The sequence below is a fragment of the Lathamus discolor genome, chromosome 4, assembly GCF_037157495.1.
Source record: "Lathamus discolor isolate bLatDis1 chromosome 4, bLatDis1.hap1, whole genome shotgun sequence".
Lineage (NCBI taxonomy): Eukaryota > Metazoa > Chordata > Aves > Psittaciformes > Psittacidae > Lathamus > Lathamus discolor.
The window spans coordinates 46,115,200-46,138,633 of NC_088887.1; the positions used below are offsets into that span (position 1 = coordinate 46,115,200).

Here is a 23,434-nt window from a genome sequence, read left to right on the forward strand (position 1 = left end):
ACCATTAAGCAAGACCTCCAGTAACGTACATTGCTACTAAGTACCACTGTCAGTTCAGCAATACAAAACCCACCAAGTTTCACAAATGGAAGAATACAGGACAGTCCAGGTGGACATCCAAGTATGGGACTTTTTATATTTGAAAGATTAAAAGCATGGAGCAAATCAACCCCATGGTCATGGCACCTTATAGCCTCCCCACCAAGAGAAAAATGCGGTACACCCAGTACTCCTGTGGGGCAGGCAGGGAGAAAGTTTGACCTCTGAAAGCTTTGAAAGCAGGAGTAGGAAGCCAACCTTGGGGACCCAATTCAGAGCTGGGGCACAGGCCGTGAAGTTGAAGGAAGATGTTCACTTTGAACAGTGCTTGAACTTTTGACTGAAATACAAGACAGATGATCTCTTGAGAGCTGGAGTGAGAGATGAAGTGATAAGCTTTTGACTCTCAGAGGAGAGTGGAAGGACTTCAGAGAAGTCATTAAGTGGTATCAGTTAATAGACAACCCAAGCTTTCTGAAGAGCCTAAAAGAACTAAAGATTTAGCTCCCCTCAAATTTTGGTCGGATGAGTGCACATTCCACCAGTGCATACCACCTCTGCAGAAACTGATGACAAAACCTGCTTGCAAGCAGTATTTAGCCTTCTGCATTTTCACCAAACAGGTTACGTTATTCCTTCTCCAACCTGACAGCTAGAAAATTCTACACATAACACAGTTATAAGGCTAAATTTGAAATGGTCACTTAGAAATAAGACCCTTTCTAGGCAACTTCAACATACTTGCTAGAGTCTACTATAAAAATTAACAGAACAAAACCAATATAACTATTATCATATTAATGAATCCAAACCACAAGGACACGTGAGCAACCATGGATAGTGACTGGGTCAGTTGTAGGTAACAGGGAATAAGGCAAAAACAAACTCATAAAGACTTAGGTTTCTGAGTCAGGAACCAGGGTACTTTCTCTTCCATCTTGCAATTTTAACAATAACCATAAACCCTCCTTTTAAATTGGGACTTCAGCACTGCAGAGCTCAGCTGTAAATTAGTTTTAATTGCTTTGTCTCAAAACCGTAAAGCCTTTCCTTCTATGAGCTGCTAGTGTCTTGTGCTAAATAAATAAAAATATACTCTGAACAATGTCTTAGGAGATGATTGTCGATTCATTGCAAAACAAAAAACAAAACCCACAACACCCTATTCCTCTTCAAGATACAACTTCCAATAAATTAAGACTTCTCTAAATTCTGTGCAACTAATTTTAAAAGACAGAGCAGAAACTGATGAACTATATTAATTGAAAAGAGTGTATTGATTTTTCTTTTTTAATATGAAGGGATTTGATCAGTTTCATAAATATACACCAATGTCAGATGAGTAGATCAGAGCTATGCCTAAAGAAATAAGCAGAAGAAGTTGGTACACTGCACTAGCTGTAGTCTGTCATTTATTATCATGCCCTTTTTAATTACTTCCTTATCAGGTATGAACTCTTTTCCATATCATTTGATAAACTGGATGGGAAATAACATATCTGACTAATCTTCCTTTATATTTGCCACAGAAAAATCTAGTACCTAGAAAATTCTCAGTTTGAAGAGCTATTGTAGGTTTTAAATCTGTACCCACATTTAGTCACATTTAAACCTAAATTAAATTTATTGAACTTAATTAAAAATGCATGTGAAGTAAAGTGTATGGCTGCACATTTTTAGGGAATAAGCAAGAAGATAATGAAATGGCCCAACATGTTGTGTCTCACTTAGAGACAGGAGAAAACCCAAAAATGTTTCTATCCCTTTTCTGATTTCTTCAGTTTACTATTCAGATAGGAGTAACTAATGAAGTAGTTTTTGCTCTAGTTATGGCAAACAGAAAAGCTCTAATTTTATGTAAAATTACTTTTCTTAGTAATAGAAAAGTTAAAAGAGGCCAATATGTAAAGAAATATTGACAGCCACTATGCAGCCAGTATACAGCCAGCTTTGAAGCTCTCTGGTGGGAATTTTTTATAAAAATGCCAGATTTTAAACAATTCCTTATCCACTTGAAGTCTCATTTCAAGTTTCATTCCTTATTAAAAGCCAGATGGTGTACAATCTTAATGCGGGTATACAAATAGGAGCAAAAAGCTTGGTGCAAATCTAAGAACCTGATACACGACGTAAAGCAATGGGAGAACTCAGCACTGATTTGATTTGCCCTGATAATCCTCAAAGCTTTTTGTTTTGGTGTTGCATGTACTAATACTTCAGCTTATACCTCTCCCAATTCATTCTCCTCCACCAACATCATTCTCAGATGATATTAGTATGAAGAAACACAAGCATAATTGCCAGTCTAACCTTGGAGGCTCCATGGCACCTCCAGCAACTTTGTCTCCTTTGAGGAACATGAAATAAGACAACTGGAGTCCATGGCTGTGGCTGCCTATCCCTGCAGACAGAACAGTCTCTGTACCCCTGTGGTCAAGAAGGGACATGACTCCTAGAGTTACCTGTTGATCCTTTCAAGGCAAAACAGCTCCTCACTCTTTTTTGTTCCCCTATCACACAATATAGCTCTGACCATCCACACAAAATTACCTTTTCTGGCACCTTCTCTCCAGATACTTTGACTTGGTAGTCCATTAGCTACTCCATCACAACAGCATCTTTCCCCACTTATGGAAAACTGGGGTTTGACCATCACCACAGATGCCTGGCTATGAAGATGCTGTTAACAAATTCTTACTGAAAAGTGACATCAATTACTTATTACTAAAACTGACGTGGGCTTTACAGCAGGAACTGACCTCAGCAGTCAGTTTATATTCATCTCCAATTCCTGGAAATGCACAAGAAAATTCTGTTTGTCCTTAATCTTATTTGTTGCTTTTTTGCAGTGGGTATTTTGTTTTCTCTGTTTGTTTTCTTGGGGTTTGGCTGGATTTATTGTGTTCTTAATTTAAAAACTGTTATTGGTTTCATTACAGCATGCACACTAATAGCTTTAGGTTTGAGGTACGCTGCTTTTTGCACACAAACTAAGCACAGCAGTTGTATAATGGCATGTTACACACACAGGACAGTTAAAGTATGTTGCTTTTGTGATACCTTGCTATCTGGTACAAAATCTTATAGGTATTTTTTTTATACACTGTGGACAGTATTGATATAGATGTAATAAGAGCTAATGTATATTGGGTTTATGTGGCAAAGTTTTGGTAGTGGGGGGGGCTGAACGGGTGATTTCTGTGAGAAGATGCCAGAAGCTGCTTCCATGTCAGAGCCAGTTTCAGCTGGCTCCAAGCTAGGCCCATCTCTGGTGGCCAGCAATGTTGGTACCACCTCTGGAATAACATATTTAAGTAAGGGTAAAAAAAGCTGTACAACAGCATCTGAGAGGAGTGAGAGTATGTGAGAAACAGCTCTGCAGACACCCAGGTCAGTGCAAAAGAGGGAAGGAGGTGCTTCAAGAACCACAGCAGCTTGTGGTGCAGACCATGGTGGGGCAGGCTATCACCCTGAAGCACGTGAATGTCCACAGTAGAGCAGATTCCACCTGCAGCCCAGGGAGGACCCCATACCATAGCAGCTAGATGCCCGAAGGAGGCTGTTACCCCATGGGAAGCCCATGCTAGAGCAGGGTTCTGAGAGGACCTGTGACCCCATGGAGAGAGGAGCCCACACTGAAGCAGGTTTGCTGCAGGACTTGTGACCCTGTGGGGGATCTATGCTGGAGCAGCCTGTTCCTGAAGGACTGCACCCCATGGAAGGGAGTCACACTAGAGCAGTTTGTGAGGAACAGTACCCCATGGATGGGACCTCACACTGGAACAGGGGAAGAGTGTGAGAAGGAAGGAGTGGCAAAGACAAAGCACTATGAACTAGTTGAAACCCCCATTCTCCATCCCTCTAGTAAGAGGCAGAGAAATAGGGAGTAAACTGAGCCTGAGAAGAAGGGAGGGGTTTCATATTTCTTCTTACCCTACTCTGTTATTAATTGGCAAGAAACTAAATTAATTTCCCCAAGTCTGTTTTGCCCATGACGGCAACTGTTGAGTGATCTCCCTGACCTTATCTTGACAGATGAGATTCTCGTATATTCTGCCCTTGTTCTGTTGAGGAGGGGGAGTGATATAGAGTGGCTTGGTGGGCACTTGGCAGCCAGTCAAGGTCAACCCATCACATAAGGTTAAGCATAAGAATAAAATGTCATTTTGCAGTGCCCCTCTGTTCTGGGTCATTTAGGTAGATGGCTAGCGCACAGCCATATGAGTGAATGCCAGATATACAAGACAACAGCCAGAGCTGGTCAACAGCTTTTGGAAGCTGAACTTCTCCTCAACCAGTTGCCCTGCTCTTCAGGTTAGACAAGAAGGACCATAGGTATGATATGTGCATCCTATTTCTTGTTATGTAAAATGAAGAAAAAGGAAATCTTTATGTTCATTTCTATATGGAACAGTTCACTAAAATTTCAACTAGTTGGCAAAAAAATCCAAAGGAAATGCAGCATCAAGTTTTTCATTATCCAAACCCAAATATACTGGTCATGAAATCTCCAATAATCTCCCACCCCCATCCACATGCACTCCAAGTTAAGGGCATTTTTTTTTTCACTGGATGACATTTTAAGGAAAGGCTGCCAAGCCCATCTGTCCCCTCATTTGCAGTTAATTCTTGTTTGCAAGAGCTTTCCACCTGCTGTTCAATTTTCTGGTAGAGAACAGTTCGTTTTCTTTCTGCAATGGCTTTCCTTTCTGAGAATATGATGCCCTCCCACCACCTGGGGAGCTACAGCCTTCACATAAAATTATAAGGGATCAGTATTTGTGAAAAAATAACAGAAATTAATACTCAGTACACTCAAACACTCAACAACTCAAAAAGTCATGTCTGGCATAATGTAAGTGAGCATCTTAAAATAGAAGAACCCAAAGTCAGAGGATAGTATTGGCCTAAGTTCTTCCATGACATTATTAATAGAGTTTTGTCAACTGCCTAATGAATTCCATCACCACATTTGCAAACAGCACCTCCACTACATGTGATCTGAAAACAATCCCTCAATCCTAAGTAGCTATGTAACAGACATGGCCACTCAAACAGTTCTGATGATACTACCAGCCGCAATAGATGGAAACCTCAGCCCTCCAAATATTGTCTTGATTCATGCTGCTGCATAATTGCAGCTTTAATAACTTTGATTTTAAAACCTTCTACTACAACAGAATTATTTTTTTTAACTGCACAAAAATAAAATAATAGAAAAAAAAGGTAGCAGACAAATTTTGCCATTCCACTACTGGAAGAGCTGAGCCATAGTTTTAAAGGAAACCACAGGAGCAAACAATCAGGCATTATTTTAGAAAACCACTCTAAACTCCCATAGAGGGAGATTAATCACTCACTCTTAGAAACAGCAGCAGCTGAAAATGTCCTTTAGAGTAACAACTAGAACTAATCTTTGTCATCAGATTTTGTAATATCTCCTCATTGTCTTCAGTACAGTGAAATATGGCGCTGCTTTCTCAGTACATGAAACACCTAATCATTATTAAATACTTGAATATCCAGACAGTTTGCGTATAGGAATTTCTTGTGGGTTGAAACCTGACATACACAATGTTTGTACAGTAAAACTTTACTTTGTCTTTCATTCTATAATACTAATAATACAAATGGGAAAAAAATCATGGAAAAAAGGTAAGGAAAGGAAAAAGGAAAGGAACAAAAATAATAAATCTAAATAATTTCCTGAAATTCAGTCAGAGAGTTGTCCCACATATAGCACAGATTATTAATAAATCTGATTAAAAGAAATGCATTGTGAGAATCTGTTAAGATAGAGTTAGAGAATCAATCCATTCTCCCACCAGCCTGTATTTGTGCTTGGGATTTCCCCAACCCACGTGCAGAACCTTGCACTTGGCCTTGTTGAACTTCATGAGGTTTGCATGATGTACCTCTCAAAAGTGTTCAAGGTACCTCTGGATGGCATTCCCTCCCTCCAGTGTGTCAACCACACAACACAGCTTGGTGTCATCGGCAAACTTTCAGAGGGTGCACTCAATCCCACAGTTCATATCGCCTACAAAGATGTTGAACTGCGCCTTCCCCAATACTGACCCTTGAGGAACACCATTCATCACTGGTTTCCACTTGGACATTGAGTTACTGACCTCAAGTCTCTGAGTGTGACCATCCAGCCAGTTCCTTATCCACTGAGTGGTCTATCTGTCAAATCCATGCTTCTACAGTTTAAGAGACAAGGATTTCATGCAGGACAGTGTCAAATGCTTTGCACAAGTCCAGGTAGATGGCATCAGTTCCTCTTCCCTTATCCACCAGTTCTGTAACCCCACTGTAGAAGGCCACCAGATTTGTCAGGCGGGACTTATCATTAGTGAAGCCATGTTGGCTGCCACCAATCACCTCTTATTTTCTATGTGCCTTAGCAGAGTTTCCAAGAGGATCTGCTCTGTGATCTTGCCAAGCACATAGGAGAGACTGATAGGCCTGTAGTTCACTGTGTCTCTTTTTTCTCTTGAACTTGATGGTTTCTTGGCAGAACCTGACATCTCTCTTCCTCTGTCTCACTCTCATCCAGCATTTCACAGATAACGATGCTGTTTTCTTGTTGGTATACACAAAAGGACAAGTTACAGTGATTGTTACTTAAGGTTTGCTAGATACTCTGAAAGCTAGGTTATTTGTCAGACTAAGCCGAGACATCTGCCTTTTGGGAAACGGCTACTTTCAAGTTCAAAGCCTTCAACCTTTAACACCAAGCACCATAAAACATAAAACAAATTTTGCTTTCTTAGGTAGAATCTGGTTTTCTTTGTCTTACAAGATGCAAATGACAGCTGCTTTCCCATATCCCAACCACTGAACGCATGGAGATGACTAAGAAGCTTAAATTACATCAAAGAAGATTTGGGTTAGGCCTCTAGAAGAAAGCTTTTCTAATTCTACAAATAGTGAAACACTGGAAGACACCACTGAGAAAAAATGAAGTTGTTGTCATTGGGTGGTATCAAGCACATTTAAAAGAAGATTTTCAGGGAGAGATGATATTTCTTTATTAGACTAAGTGATATAATTGCAAAAAAATGGACATCTCTTGGGCACAATAACCCTTTAAATATGGTAACAGCACAAAAAACATTAAACTAAGTGCAGGCTGAGACTAAACTAAATGGCTAGATAAACTGGGGGAGCAGACTACATCAACAAAAGAGTGAAGGTGTATGAAGATAGCATATGAGGAAAATTATGATCATGAAAACCATTTCTGATTGTGCTTTCAATTAATCCATATTACAAATTTTAGTCTTCAGTTTTTATGGTTATCTTCTGTAAATTTTCATCAAGGATCAGAACAGTGCAGACAGAGGAAGAGACTGTTTGCTGAAAACATATCTGTGGTTAAAGCTACCCATTTCTGTTCTTTATCAACTACTCATGTGACTGGATTCTGCTGCAGAAAGGTAAAAGGTTGTTCATATTCCTCACTTTCCAAGAATGCACTGAGGGAAGTACATCACAAAAACCGCTCTTGTGCTTGACTCATACAAGTATACAATTGTCTTTACTGCAGAAATTCCACTGCAATGGAAATGTGTTTGTCAATCCTACAAGGTTTGGTTTCATTTAGTATTTGATGGTCTACAGGAAGTTAATTTCTGGTAATGTGTTTGACCAGGTTGGGAGGCTGGAAGGTGGGAGATAAAACCTCAGAAAATATTTTTTAAGTCTGATTTTCTTCTGCACAAATTACTGATAACTTCTAAAACAGATTTCAGCATCAGACAGTGTTCAACCACAGCTTATCTGTTTTGCGAGACTTTTCTCCTTGCACTCTAGTGACAGGAAGCTGGCTTATTCCAAAATATGATTTATTTGCCTAGAGGAATGGCTTTGATGTAAGTCCCCTTTGAGTTTCTAACGCAGATCACAAGATCATTTTTTCATTGGCAGCCGTGATAAACATCCATGCTTACATAAACAATCCATATCTGATTGTATCAGATACAATCAGGGTCTTTGGGGTGTTCCAGAGGGTTTCTGATTTCGTGGAGAAAGGTGTTTGGGTCAGAAGGTTTTCTGCATAAAGTAGATTCTAAGTTGCAATTTTTATGGTGGTCATGTAGCTGAAAAAAAGTTGATTCTGTGAACTGGTACTCCCAAGACAGTCTCATATCAATTGTTATTAATCAAATACCGTAAAAACAATGAAAGTTCCCTATCCAGCTAAGCAAGGTGGTGGAGGTGATCTGTGTTAGGTACAGTAGTGCTTTAGTAATTCAAGTATCTAGAAAATTCACCTAATGTTATTCCCAAAACATGCCAATTAGTTCAAAAACTATCCCAACATTTTTAACTACACTTAAAACCTAAGGAAAAATGTGGCTGTTTAAACTGAACTTAGCAGACACAAGCCTGGACCAGATGATCTGCCAAGGCCCCCTCCCTGAATCATACTTCATAGTTCAGTGTGTTATAAATACTGTATATATATAACATAAACACTAAGAATGTAAAGTGAAATTCTCCACAGCAAAGACAAACATCAAAGATCTTGTATAGTTTTAGGATAAAAGCTGTCTGCTCATACTACAAGACCATGTTGCTTAGAAGGAAGGAGCATGGCAACTCTCCCTAACAAAAACAGTGCTATCCTACAGAGTGATTAAGAAGCATGAAAGAGGACCAATACACTGTACAGCAATGTGATGGGATTTTAGCTATGAAGCTTAAATAGCTATTTAGCTATTATCATATGGCTTGTCCAGATGTGGTACTTAGGGACATGGTTCAGTAATGTGATGGGATTTTAGCTATGAAGCTTAAATAGCTATTTAGCTATTATCATATGGCTTGTCCAGATGTGGTACTTAGGGACATGGTTCAGTGGTGGCCTTGGCTGTGTGAACTCAATGATTTTAATCTTTTTCATGTGCTGTAAGTATATTGTACATCATGTAGCTCGGGATACATACATCCCCATTCTAGGACACATGGCATCCATGAAAGTGTCTCCTCACTTTGAAAGCACATAATCTTCAGCTAAATAAACATGAAAAACTTCAAGTGGATTTCAGTGCTGCTGTGCGAGGTGGACTGATACCTTATGCAGCATAACTAGACCAAACCTACAGCTTACGAGTTAGACAAATATATTTTCAGCACATAGGATGGGCATTAATCCAGTATCAGACACAAAACTAGGTACTGGCAAAGTAGTAGACATTTACAGGAAATGTGTGGGTCCACAGACACTAGACTGGTGTGACCAGCATTAGATGTCTGTATCTAAGGGAATAACCTAATCTCCTTTGGTCCTATGGAGAGAGGCATTTCTGGAACCCAATTTACTTCAGCCCAAGATGGTTATCTAACGTACATCAATATGAACCTTGCCCTCAAACAACCTGTTCACTTGCACTGACTATGAAGAGAGCTTAGCGTGATCTAACTCAGGGCAAAGTTTAATGTTATAGATGTCTAAGGTTAGGTAAAATGAACCCAGACCACATGACTTCTGGAAGATGATCTGAAACATGAACTTGTCTTTGTATATTTATGCAAATTCAAAGTCAAAGAAGAAATTTAAGCACAAAACTCACACTCGGAAGAACTTTATCCATCTTAGTGAACTCAGGTTGCATTCCATTTATGGTAGTACTTAGGATAGTAAGCAATCATAATTTGGTAGCCAACACAATTTGGTAGCCAACACAATTTGGTAGCCAACACAATTTGGTAGCCAACACAATTTGGTAGCCAACACAATTTGGTAGCCAACACAATTTGGTAGCCAACACTGGCACTCTCCATGCTAATATAACTGCATACAAGGCTGGTGTCAGTAGAGAAGAGCTGTTCAAACATTATCTGAAAAGATGATATTCAACAAGTTTAAAAGCTTTGCATGGAAGTTTCTGACACACATCCACACATCTTAGGCTAAACTGAGGACCTGCAACCCAGATTCTAATCTCAGAAAAGCTGCAAACTATTGCAGTGAATGTGAAAGTCTGTACCACCTTTGATCCATGTCTACAGACACTTCTGCGAAGATTAAGGGCTCCGGAACAGAACTACTATTTCAACTTTACCTTTAGCAATACTATGAGGCTGTTTTGGGTTTTTTTCTTCACAGTAGGGAGCAAAGCAGGGAAAAGACATCTAATGGGAGCCAGGGATCTTCAGCTAAGCTGTCTCATTAGCATGAATTCTAATGCACAAGCCCTTCAGGACCAGCTAACTGATACCTGCTGATTCTTTCTGACAGATGCTATCAATTCACCACACATTTTCAAGGGAAGTGATGCAGGAGTAGCTTTAGGCAAGCTGGAGCAATAAAGAGCCCTCTGTTCAATGAAGCTGGGAGGAGTTGCTCTCTTAAGGAATTTATTTTTGAATACTCCCCTCTCATAGTTCCCTGTCCTTGCCTATATAGGTATATGTACATCCACCTTACCAGACCATCTTGGCACATGTTACTCTACTCTTCATGTGATCCAGTGACCCCAGCCCAGCATGTGCTGCAGGCAGTCCATCAAGCTCTTTGCTAATAGGTCAAGTATCAAGGATACTTAATATCACTTCTGTCTAAAGGCTGCAGCAAGAGAATGTCTCTCTGAAGACAGAAAGAACTTTAAGAAAAGCTTAGGAGAACCTAAAGCTTTAAGAACAAAACTGGATATAGCTACTAGGTTTTAGAAGAAAACTGTGGCTTTCTTGAATAATAAGAATAGAACTGTTTTCTCTTAAGGCCAGCACAGAAAGGGAATGCGACTCCTCTGTCAATTACTGTGGAATGATATAGGTAGCAACAATCTAATTGCTGCATTCCATAACTTGTGGATTAAACATATAAAAATAAGCACAAATATGTAGCTCAGGTTAGTAGCGTATAATGAGTTTTTAGTCACCACATCTCATTTCCTTCTCATTTCCTCATGGCACTTCTCTTTCCTTGACTATGAAAGAGGAAAGTCTGTACCCATAAGACTGATTCAGAGGTCCTGCTCAATCATCTGCTTCACAGACAATAATACTGCAAAATAAGACTTACCACAGTTTCTCATGTACCTGGAAAATACACCGAATTCCCTAGAGCTGGACACAATGTGAATAAAACTGATGTGCTCGAAGGATTAGAACATATGGAGGAAGGATAACCTAAATGATTCAGGCTAGTTTAGTCAAAGCTTAGTCCAAAACATAAAGTCTGTTCATAAACCACAGGAATAGACTGTAGCCCTGCTGCAACAACCAAAAAATGTAGACAGGGTGTCGTGGTTTAAACCCAGTCAGCCACACAGTTTCTACTACCCTCCCCCCTCTTCCTTTCCTCCCCCTCCCCCTTTCTTGGGGAGGATGGGGAGGAGAATCGAAAGGATGTAACTCCCACGGGCTGAGATAAGAACAGTCCAGCAACTAAGGTATAACACAAACCACTGCTGCTACCTCAATAATAATAATAAGGGAAATAACAAGGGAAGAGAATACAATACCACCCATCGAAACAAGCCCGACCGAGAAAGAGAGTGCCCTTCCAGGTAACTCTCAGTTACATCCTGGGCATGACGTGCTGTGGCATGGAATACCTCTTTGGCTAGTTTGGATCAGGTGTCCTGTGTCTGCTTCCTCCCAGCTTCCCCTCCTCCCTGGCAGAGCATGAGACCCACAAAGTCCTTGGTCAGACTAAAACATTTGAGCAGCAACTAAAAACATTGGTGTTATCAGCATTGTTCCCAGGCCGAAAGTCAAAACGCAGCACTGCACCAGCTACTAAGAAAGAGAAAAAATGATTGCTACTGCTGAACCCAGGACACAGGCCCAGGTAATTATCTCTAGTACTCAGCTCTACAAAAGCTTTGCAGCAGCATTTCAACTGTGGCAACCTAAAGCACACCCTAGCTCTCCAGCAGCTACGTGGCACATATCCTGTTCTAAGCTATAGTTAGCTATCAGTGCCTGAGCCACTGTGTTCAAAACTAGCACAAGTGTGTTTATACTAGATTTCCACTCACAGCTCTGCCAGCAGTACATCTGTAAGATTAAAGCTTTGTCACACCAAAGGAGTGGGGAAATCCTATGACATTTAAACACTGAGCAAACCCATGAAGAATATATAGCAAGTAATAATCCTAAACTGGGGAGATGCTTTCAGGTACATATTATGATGTCACATCATTTTTTATGGTCCAATAAATTTTATGCCTGATTTAACAAATAATAATTCAGTGATACCATTTTCCACAGCTGAAAAACCACTATATGGATGTTCTGTGAAATATAGAAACATATGTTAAACAATTTTTTTAAATACTTCTAAAACTACTGAAATAATGTTGTTTCCAGTCCAAATATGTTTTTCTGTAATGTAGCCCTGAACTTGCACAGCAGAACGTCAAAGTATTTTCATTGCTAATCTGACAGGTAATATATTTTAACCAATTATCTGCCTATACATCTTACAAATTATTGTCAATTAGATATACTGGTAATACAGATAATTATATATTTCCAGCAACAGGCCTGTACTTTGACACGCATTTATAAACAAATTAGGACTTCTGGCAAGCTTCTAGAAGTAGAGCATTCAAAGTAATAGTAACAAAGTAGTTTTGACCCAGTTCTTTCTCTTCTCCGTTTTTTTACCCCATGACTCTTTTATCCTCAACACATTTCTATTTCACCTTAATGGGGAGTATTTAGCCTCTCAGAAGTACATATATTGTTTCTTACAATTTCAAAATTTTCTCATCTCCATTAATTTGTTTTTTCATCAGAAAAATAATTCCTATTCCAAGGGCCTCGACTGTGAAGAGCAGAAATATTCGTTGGCCTTGTTGAAAATGAAATGTTCCATAGACATATGGAAGTGTCATCAGGAAAGGGTTTTGAAGCTAGCGCTGACCAAGAGACAGCAACTAGTGGAATGTAAGAAACCTTCCTCTCTTAGATGGTCCTGGCTGCAAATCAAAATGCAAAATCTTAATTCTTCCAAATCTTAATGTTTCCAAACAGTACTTGGAAGGATTTGGTCATGCACTAATAACAACATGCATTGGAATGAAAACAAAATGCAAAACTCTGAAAGTCACTAAGAATGCATTCATGCCCTCTAGACAGCTCTGTGGCAAAGATAAGCTTTTTCTCTATGAGGCCAGTGACAAAAGACAGAATTTTTATCCATGCTTGAGCACATGAAAGAATAATTTTTTTGTCTGTTTTCATAAATTCTAAAAGGCAGCTTTTAGAGGTGTCCATGGAAGGATGAGTAGAAGGAATGCTGTTCTCTGAAATCCTACAACAAAAAGGTTTTTATGACTTCTGCTGGTGAAGAAAATCCTAACGCTTAATGGTGTATCAAGACCTACAACAGAGAGATGTGGTTTATGGATGTCTGTGGTATCTATGTTTTCTACTGTGTAAGAGTATTTGAAGGACTGGAATTTTAAAAAAATGAGAAAACCATCACCAAAAAAAGCACTTCTTACCAATTGCAGCCTTCATCCCAATAGTGCAGGCTCAACACCAACAGTTTCTGGTTTTGAGGTTTAAGAATGACATTACCTATATAAATGTTAATATAATAATTTATGGTTTTCATATTTAATTTAGCATGACCTATCTACTTGAGGGACAGTTAAATCAGTGTTGGAATTAAACAAACTTTCCAAAACTACACAGCTTATTAGCAGATCTTCCTTCAACATTGACGGGTATTTTAACTGTTCAATATTCTACACTCATTATTAAGACCATAGAGAGTTTTATAGTGAGATACAAGATACATAAAGACTCATAACATACACCCAAGTCTTGTAAGACCAGGGGGGTGGGAGGGAGGGTGTGCCCCTTAAAGGATTCTTCTAGCTGGGACATATAAAACTTAAGACTACCTGCTTTGTTCTCCTTTTTACAATGGATGCCTTTCAGCGCTGAAATGCCTTTAATAGGATACCACAAGCCAAACAGAATTATGCAATTTGAATTAAACATTTGTCATAAAGACATGCCTACTATACAGTAAGGGAACCTTCATCAGAGAAACAACCCGATTTCCTATTGTTCACCCTTATCTTACTATGTCCTGAAGCAATATTTCACGAAGGCAAGCCAATAATTTTGCCAACCAGAAACTCAAAAGGATATTATAGCACTACTATAATAAAGCTTGTAAAAATATTAGTGTTTGCTAAGTGTTTGTGTAGGCTTTACAATGCCTTTTAGAGGCCTGATAATGGACAGAACCAGAAAAAGGTGTGTTGGAATCCACCATGCTTCATACAAAACTCCTTTAGGAATTCAGCTGACTGTTCAAGAACACACTGTGACAAAAAGGTTGAGCAGAAATTCCAACTTAAGTTCACTCTTGGGCTTCTGCTGTCATTATCAGCAGCATCAACATTACTGCAATGATGCCTATGATCAAAATGTTTGCTGTGCTGTGCACCATATCAATACAGGGTAACAGAAAGAGCCCATGAAGCTTACAACTTAAAAGTGTCCTTTTAGTGTCAGTTCTCTGAAGAAGTTTTGTCTTCTGTTTTCAGAATGGGATTGTGGAACGCTCCTCACAGCATGCCCTGCATACTTTACATGAAACTGCAGTTTCACAAGATTACAGACAAGAGTTTTTCAATAGTACTCGAAAATCTTCAGGTGCAAGAGCACCCAGGTACCCTCTATCCTTTCCTTCATCACTCTCTGAGACCCAATACTCTGGACTCTGATGAGGGGAAAGAATTAAGTCTTCAACCCAAATAAGAGCAAGCATCATGTTTAAAATACAGTCAACACAGCAATCTCTCTATGTAAAAGCTACTATGCATTTGATGCTATGTTAGATTACCTTACATGATATTAAACAGGGATTTTGTGATCCCTTATCTAATATAACAAAACTTCCATTTAAGACCATCCCAAAACACACTATGACTCCCCATTATGTTTATCACTGTTCCCAGCACAATTCAGTTCTCAATTACTTTTCCTTTAGTCTCTAATCCCCAGAGGGAAACCTGCACAATTCATAAATGAATTTTTAAAAAATTATTCACTTTTCACATATTTTAATTAACAAAGTTGTTAGTCCAGCAAATAATCTGTTACTTATTAGCACAGAATGGCCTACATCATGAACTAAACCCAGGAAAACTGCACTCCTTTGAAAGTTCATCTCTTCATATTACTTTTGCAGCATATCATTATCTCCTCTATTTTAATTTGAGAATTCACATCTGCCCTTTGTGACCAGAGTACATACAATGCAAGTCTTAACATTATTTTTTGGCAAAGCACTGTAAATATATATGTTCCAGGAAGCTTAGAGTTGTTAAACTGCAAAAGGATGTTATTTTATACAATTAAATAACAAATGCTGTATACCTCCTCTCAGTGCAGTTTGATGCATTATACATATAGCATTTCCTAAGCGTCTACTGCTAGAGTTTGCAAACTTGATATTCCTTTAGCTCTGTGTGTGTGTGTGTTTGTGTGTATTTGTTGGTTTATTGTCTTCATGGTGTTTGTAGTATGCCATTTATGCTGCAATATTCAATTATTTTCTCTAGCTACAAACCTTTTCTGAGAGAAGCAAGAAACAATGAGTTTTAAAACAGAAAATCCCTCTGCTGATCATCAAAGATGAGCTATAAACAGCCATCTCTGAGACCTCTTAAATAAAAGATTGCTTTTATAGTGGAAAGCACAAGCTGACCTAAATACAAGAGAAACCATAAAATTTCCTTCTAATTCATATGGTAAAACAGAGACATTAATGCATGCTCATGCAAGAGTTCTGAAAATCTTTCATAAATGTTCCCCAGAATAGAAGTCCATATGTTTTCAGCCATATTCCCTCCTTTCCACCCTCTTCCAGGATACACGACCATGCATGCTAGCTGAGAATGCTGGTCAGACTCTTGGTTACAAAAATTAAGAATCAATGAAATTGCTTAGAAGTCAGTTATAGAACTGCTCGTACGTCCGTTCCAAGTCTTGGTCTGTTCCTTATAGCTGGCTGCACATCAAAAACACAGCCAAACACCAAGACACTAATTTTAACAAATATTACAAATGGAATGATTCAAAAAAATAAAAGTATGGCAATACTATGCTTAAGGTTTCTCCAACCAACAGTACAGGAGCAGTCTGCTTCTGATCCAACCCTGTTGATTCAGGAAAGATTCAGTCAAGGCACAGAAGAGCAAAATTTTTGTACAATCAGGCCTCAATACATTTTATAATTTTGAATGGAATCATGATATTGTGTACATTTGTGCTGGCTGAGAGGTGCTGGCAGCAGAAATTCTTGGGAAATGGAAAAGTTAGCACCCCAGTGCCTGAGGAAAAAATAGGCTTATTACTTTTGGAAAGGACAGGTTGAAGATACACAGAACAAGAATTGAAAGGCATAATATTAATGTCAGTAAAGGGTCTTGACTAACTCTACCTGATTACTTTCATTCATTTACTTAAAGCTTCCCTTGGCACCTGGCCCAGTCTCTAACCATCTCGCATCATGAAATTCACATTTAAAATCTTCAATAATTCAGCTGTTCAACTAGTCAGCCAATCAATTATTCAGCTATTGATCTGCCCCACAAGGAAAATAAAACTTTAATGGGTGGACAGTTCACCTTTCACAAACAGAAGAACCTGAGTTGCTGATTACAGCTTAGATTTGGTCTCCATCAAGGCACAATTCTCCTCACAGTTCTCAGATTAGCCCTGTTATAGTTCCAGAAAATGAGAAACATCTGAAAGTTTCCAACTCTGCCACCAGGAGTAACGTTACAGGTGATCCTTATCTACCTCATTTGCTTTTTCCTTAGGAAATGATTAGGACTGAAAGCATGTTTTGGGCTAGAGATAATTAAACACTCTCCTGTAAAAGCTATAATTTTTTTTTTTAAACTCAGTTACACAGTTTTGCTGCTTGCTTTTCCTATGCTAGATGTAATTTCTTCATAAGGAAACTTTCCAAAATATTTTTCTTTTCTCTTATGAGCTCCTTACTTCTGTTCTCCATCCTTTTTAAACCTGCTACCCACCAGTTCCTCCTTCTGCCTTTCTCAGTGACCATTAGGCTGAAAGACCATCTCTCAACCTCTTCTCACAAGACCAAAGCTGAGAGCCCTGTACACTTCTAAAAGGACTATGCTTGCTTCAGAATAGCTCCTACAGTTAGACACTGGTGTCCAAAAGCACTGTTTAACAGCTTGGCCAACCAAGTTCATCCTAGGGCACAGAACTTGTTCCTGCAGATACTTCAACTTCTGTGCTGCTTAAATGTTACCACTACCAGTTTCATATCCTCCTGTCAGCACAAAACCAGAAAGCACAGCCAGACAATTTCTGACACATCAGCATAGCCTTACATGGTATTTTTTAAATCAAAACTGGTTTCTATTGTCATGGTCTCTAGCTTTTTATTCTATTCCATTTCTGGAAGAGAGAAAGGAAGGAGGGGAAGGCAGAAGTAAGAACAAAGGAGAATACCTTATATGCTTTCCAGAAATGAAGACAGCTATTCTCAAAACATTTTCTGGTGAACCACAGGTAATACAGGGTTGGTATTTTTGTGAGAGTAAGAAAGATTAGCAAAGAAAAATGAGAGGAAAGTTGGGTCACAGATAGGCCTCAACCAGCAGCCCTCTCACACAGGGATGGCCACCCAGTACAGGTGCTAAACTAACCCAAAAGGGGCAGGGTGCCTGGATCTCCTCCTAGAGCTCTCAGCAGAGTTACGTGACTTTTACCATACTTACCAGTGCTCATCAGTTGAGCCCACACAGCTTTAACAATTACTGGTTTTGTCATAGGCTGATGAAAGGTCTGAGAAAAACATACTTTAGGGAAGGAGGAGAAGTGGAGAGTTCATGCAACACATGTGATGTATAGTACACATATAGTACACAGTAAGGTATTTTAGCATCATAAGATATTTTTCCCAATTGTAGTTATAGGAAACATAGCAGTGATTGTATGATTGTAGCAATCAATGTACTACTCACTTGACAATACAGACATGCTATTAAGTGTGTCCATCTTGAAAATGTGCTTTCAATGCAGTGAAACAATTCTAATCAATAATTTTCAGCTTGTGATCATTTCAAGTTGCAACAGTGCATAGCCCTACCACAAGAATCCAAACAATGGCACTTAAAAGAAAAAAGCACAACTTGTCTAATTTTCAATTTAATGTGGACCAAATTTTTTTAAGCTTATACATATACAGATTTTTTCTACTCATGCATGAATATACAAATAATAAATCAACTTCATCAAATTATTGGGAAATATTCACTGAAGATAAAAAAATCTGTAACTTTAATGCCAATAGAGCTTGAATCACGAAAACATCAAAGATAGATTTTTAGTTACTTTAAATAGGCATTCAATAACTGAAGTACCCAGAGGAATAATTACAGGCTATATTAAGATGACAGGAGTTTAAATTCATAAAGCTAAGAGTACATGCTATTAAGTGCCAGAGACACATTGAACGAGTCCCAATTTCCTTCATACCCCCACATTTCTCCTCCCTCTTATCTATGTACAAAGAATAACCAAGTACTTTCAATCTATAGCAAATTTTTTTAGATCTTTGAGAAAATACAAATGCACACACTTGACCTGAGAAAGAAGCATCAGTGAAACCTTCTGGAGAAACACACTGCACATGTACCAGTCATCAACCGGGAAGCACCTTCACCAGGGTGAACCTGCCCAGAAATGCACCTTTGTAGTAAACAGCAGAGTAATGGAAGAAGATGCTCCTTACACTCCTAACATATTGGTAATATCATGCTATTCATGCTGTATTTCTGGAATGCTAGTGTTTCCCACCACCCATAAAATCTTGAGCACCATCTCTGAAAAATCCCATCAGGATTTTTCATGTCTCCCATCAGGAGACCACCTCACTTGAAGATAGGCAGTTTTTCTCTCCTTCCTTTCTACCAGTTTAGACAAGAAAAGGTATCAAAAGACATAAACATCTCTGTAGAATAACAGAAAACACCAGACACAATACAGGTTACTTGGTCTGGTTTTGGATGTCTCTGCTGTCACTAGTCTGCAGTTTCTTTCCCCCAGATGTCTCTCTTTCTACAGACTGTGAACTCACCAGTTCCATCATCTTCATATCTCGCAAACACTTCTCACCAATGAGACTGTTTACAGCATTGTCCAAGCAGAATTTCCCATGCTTCTTTTCAGCCATGTCTTTGCAGAGAGATACAGGCCAACGCTCCATCAAGTGGAAGCTGAACAACCTCAGATGAGATTCATTGCCATGAAAAAATGGCTTCTGAGGAATCTATGAAAATCATAAGCAAAAAAGGAAAATGCAATACATTACCATTGCTATTTAGGGGCAAAACATTAACTCCACAGTTCATTGCTTTGAGAGACCAAAGATTTTTTCTCCCTGCAGTGAAACAGCCCAAATTTTACAGCAATTATAATGAAATATACAATGGCAAATGGGAGAATATAATGGAAAAAAAACCATACAGGAGCATAGACATAATTTTAATTTACATAAAAACAAGCCACCACTTTACATGGCTAAACATTAGCACTAACATATATGAAAATAAAATTATGTAAGCAGAGCCTCCTGTTCCTGTATTTAGAGTCCTAGAGAAGTAGCTTGAATTCTACAAGCAAGGAGCTTGTAGATCTTCAAGTTCACATAATGTTTAAGATAACTTCAGATGACTCTGAAAATCAGATTACTTCTATTTAAGAACTCGCATATTTTTAAGCATAAATGCAAGTCACTCAGACTGAATGCTTTGGCCTATGGATAAATTTGACAGTAAAATGCACCTACAAAGGATCCACAGAAAAGTGCAATACCAGTGTTTTCCAGGTCAGTGTCACTGTAGTTGCTTTGATCTAATTGGCTCAAAGGAAGGCAGCACATCTTTACAGAGTTCTGTATCTTTCTTTCTCTGGCATTTTTCATCCTAATCATAGAATGGTTCGGTTGTAAAGGACCCTAAAGATCACCCAGTTCCAAATTATTCTCTCCAAAGATCTATGTTCCATCTTATGCTGGAAGCTGAGTTCTCAGTCTAATAATTAGTCGCTGTATTGGGTTTGCATGGCAAGGTTTTGGTAGTATGGAGATGGCTTCTGTGCGGAGCTGCTAGAAGCTTCCCCTATGTCCAATAAAGCTAATGCCAGCCAGCTCTTAGATGGGCTGGTCAAGCCTAAGCCCATTACCAACAGTGGTTGAGACCCACACTGGAGCAGGCTGTGAAGAACTGCAGCCTATGGCAAGGACTCATGTTGGAGCAATTCACAGAGGACTGACTCCTGTGGAAGGGACCCCACGCTGGAGCAGGGGAAGAGTGTGAGGAGTCCTCCCCTGAGGAGGACGGAGCAGCAGAGGCAGCATGTGATGAGTTGACCACAACCCATGTCCCCATCCAGCTGCACTGCCGGGTAGGAGGAGGTAGAGAAATTCAGGAGTAAAGTGGAGCCTGGAAACAAGGGAGGGGCGGGGGAAAGCTGTTTTATTATGCTTTCATTTCTCATTATCCCACTCTGATTTGATTGGGAATAAATTAAACTGATTTCCCAAGCTGAGCTGTTTTGCCCATGACAGTAATTGGTGAGTGATCTCCCTGTCCTTATCTTGACCCATGAACTTTTCATCATATTTTCTCTCACTTGTCCAGCTGAGAAGGGGAGTGATAAAGCAGCTTTGGTGGGCACCTGGAATCCAATTAATCGGTTTAACAATTAGTTACCTATGAAGTAAAACTTCTTTTTTATATGCTATTTTCCCTTTGAGATAGAAAAGAAAAAGCATAAATACAGCACTATTTAAGTAACTACTGTAAAAATACATTTTGTCTGATGTGAAATTTGCTTCCTTTCTTTGCTTTTTGCTTTTCTTGGCTTTTTCTTCTTTCCTTGTTCTTTTGAGGAAGACCAAGGTTTGCATTTAAAAAGAAACACTCCAAGCAAAATCATCATCAGTTCTAAGTACTGTAGTACACTACTATACTCAAAGTACACTATGTAGCTCAGCAACTACCTGAAACACTAGACATTTTCAGCTATATAATTTCTAAGTGGGGCTGAGATATACTTTATTCTGCCTTATACTACAGAGACATATTTAACCTTGAAATACACATACGGAGTTCTCTACAAATAGTGATTTCTATATTTTCCTATCACTGTTAAATATGGGGATCCCCGAACTACTTTGATTAACATACATCAGAAGACAGGCTGCACGGGAGAGTGCATAGGGTCAGAAAAGCCTTCCTTAAGTCATATCTGCTTCCGAGAAGTTTGAAACAAGCAAGTTATTTCCTCAAGCCTCCAAATGAAGCAGTCATCAGAGGGAGTATTTCCTCCTGGGAAGCTGCTACTAAACCCAGGCAACAGAAGTACATCTGTAACTACTGAATTCAAAAAGCAATGTTCTACATGTTGTCTTTGAAGTTTAACTCAGGGCCAAATGGGTGCAAATATAAGCAACCTTTATAACTTCTCTCCCCGAAATTCCACCATACTTCCCCAGGCAGCCAACAGTTGTGCACACAGGGACTGTCAAAATACCTTATTTATGTCTAACTATACATGAAAAGTGTAAGAAGTATACACTGACATGCAAAGAAACAAATTAGCACTGTAGACCTCTAGGGGAAGAAAAAGGCTTTTTTCTTTGGATGGAGACTTAAGCCACTGCTTCCTCAGTGAGTTTAATATTTTCTTCCCACACTAGGTTTACGTTTTATTTTAATTCTTTCCTGTGGCACAGCCTGAAGTGCCTTTGACTGTGTGCTTGGCAGCCACTCTTTCACTGCCCAGCTGCTTTCTCTTGCTTTCTCTTGCCATTGATGCTGGGATGCCTCTTCTATCAATGGATAAAATTTACAAGCACATTACAAGCAAAATTACAGGCAGTCTTCCTGCTCGACAGGAACAGTATTGAATTATGATTTCCAGAGGAGTATCTTCCACAAACAATGTGTGCAGTTTCTCATTTCCTCTTGGCAAGAATAGTATATCCAATCTCTGCTAATTGCTTCCTGTAGACACACTTCTAAATAATAATTTACCCACACACACACACATACACACAAAAAAAAAAAAAAAAAAAAAAAACCTGATTATTTTAGGCAAATCCTTCTCAGTTTAAATTATCCATTGGGAAATAACCTGAGACACAGCATAGCGGTAGAACCTTAACATTCTCACCTTCTGTTGAATGCAGCAGGATTTTGCAGATGTTTAATTCATCTCTATATGATGCTAGGGATAGGTAAAAATGCTCAGAACAATTTCCTGTCACATCAACTTTGAAAATTACACCTAAGCTATCTTTCAAAAACAGTTCATTTCTTAACCTAGAAGTGAGTAAGTTAACTGACCTGACAAGATTTAGAGCTGTCTAATTTCAGCAATACTAATACAAGAGATTTTTCTCAAGTACATATTTCAGCACTATCCAACTTGGTCTGAAGCTTCAAAATTCAGATTCAGAGTAAACATGTGTAAATGTGCAAGATACTAAAGGACCAGAGAAGAAGTGGATAAATCAGTCCATATTAAATATATCAGTATCACCTAAATAAGTGGCACCTAGTGGATCAGGCACCTGACAAAAGTCAGGGTACTTAAGATATATTACTGGCTCTGGCTATAACATGTTAAATGATACCTGGAGGGTATAGCCTTCTTATGCTTCCTATTACTTCATCTGTATCCCCCAGACATTCTAGAGTACTTCCAGTGTGAGATTCTGTTTTAAGATATCACATTTTCACATTGAGAACTCACGAGCTACATATAAAAACTAAAAATTTACCAGCACAGATTTTAAATGTGTGTAATTGATGTAAAGGTTACCCCAGAGAGCCCTCCTATCTTCCCACTCCTAAATCCTCATAGACTTCTTTCTCTTCCCAATACAACCCTTGTCTCTTGTCTCTTATAACACAAGGGATTAATTTCCAAGCACTACTTCTTTATAAGGGTACATACTGAACACATGAAAAGACATACATTTAACCAAACATTTGTCTACTGCTGATGTATCCCTATTTTTCATGGACACATGAACAACAGAGCACGTGGAGCTGTTTTAAGTGCAGTAACATATGAAATATGGTCCAAGTGACTAATACTTCTCAACATAGGATGAGACAAAGAGACTATCCCAATGGTGCATTCCTGCACATGGGCTGTACACTGCAATGTGTTTTCCAGGGCTGCTTCAGCTTAAAACAGTGTTGACACCACACTGACCTCTAGCTGGTATATAACTAAGATACATACCTTCCATACTTGCCACCTAATTCCTGTAAAAAGGGAGTAAATTTGGTCCAGCCTCTTCTTTTTTAATGACTAATCTGAATACAAAGGTCAAGATTTGGGTAATTTT

At 38.9% G+C, this 23,434-nt stretch overlaps 1 long non-coding RNA gene across 1 annotated transcript in view; it reads right to left on the reverse strand.

Annotated features, from left to right (window-relative positions):
• LOC136013464 (uncharacterized) overlaps window positions 1-16,714 on the reverse strand; it is a 41,724-nt gene extending 25,010 nt beyond the window's left edge. Inside the window, exon 1 of the long non-coding RNA XR_010612259.1 lies at window positions 16,656-16,714. This is a non-coding gene — a long non-coding RNA (uncharacterized LOC136013464). The remainder of the gene's footprint in view (window positions 1-16,655) is intronic.
• Between the last annotated feature and the right edge of the window lie 6,720 nt (window positions 16,715-23,434).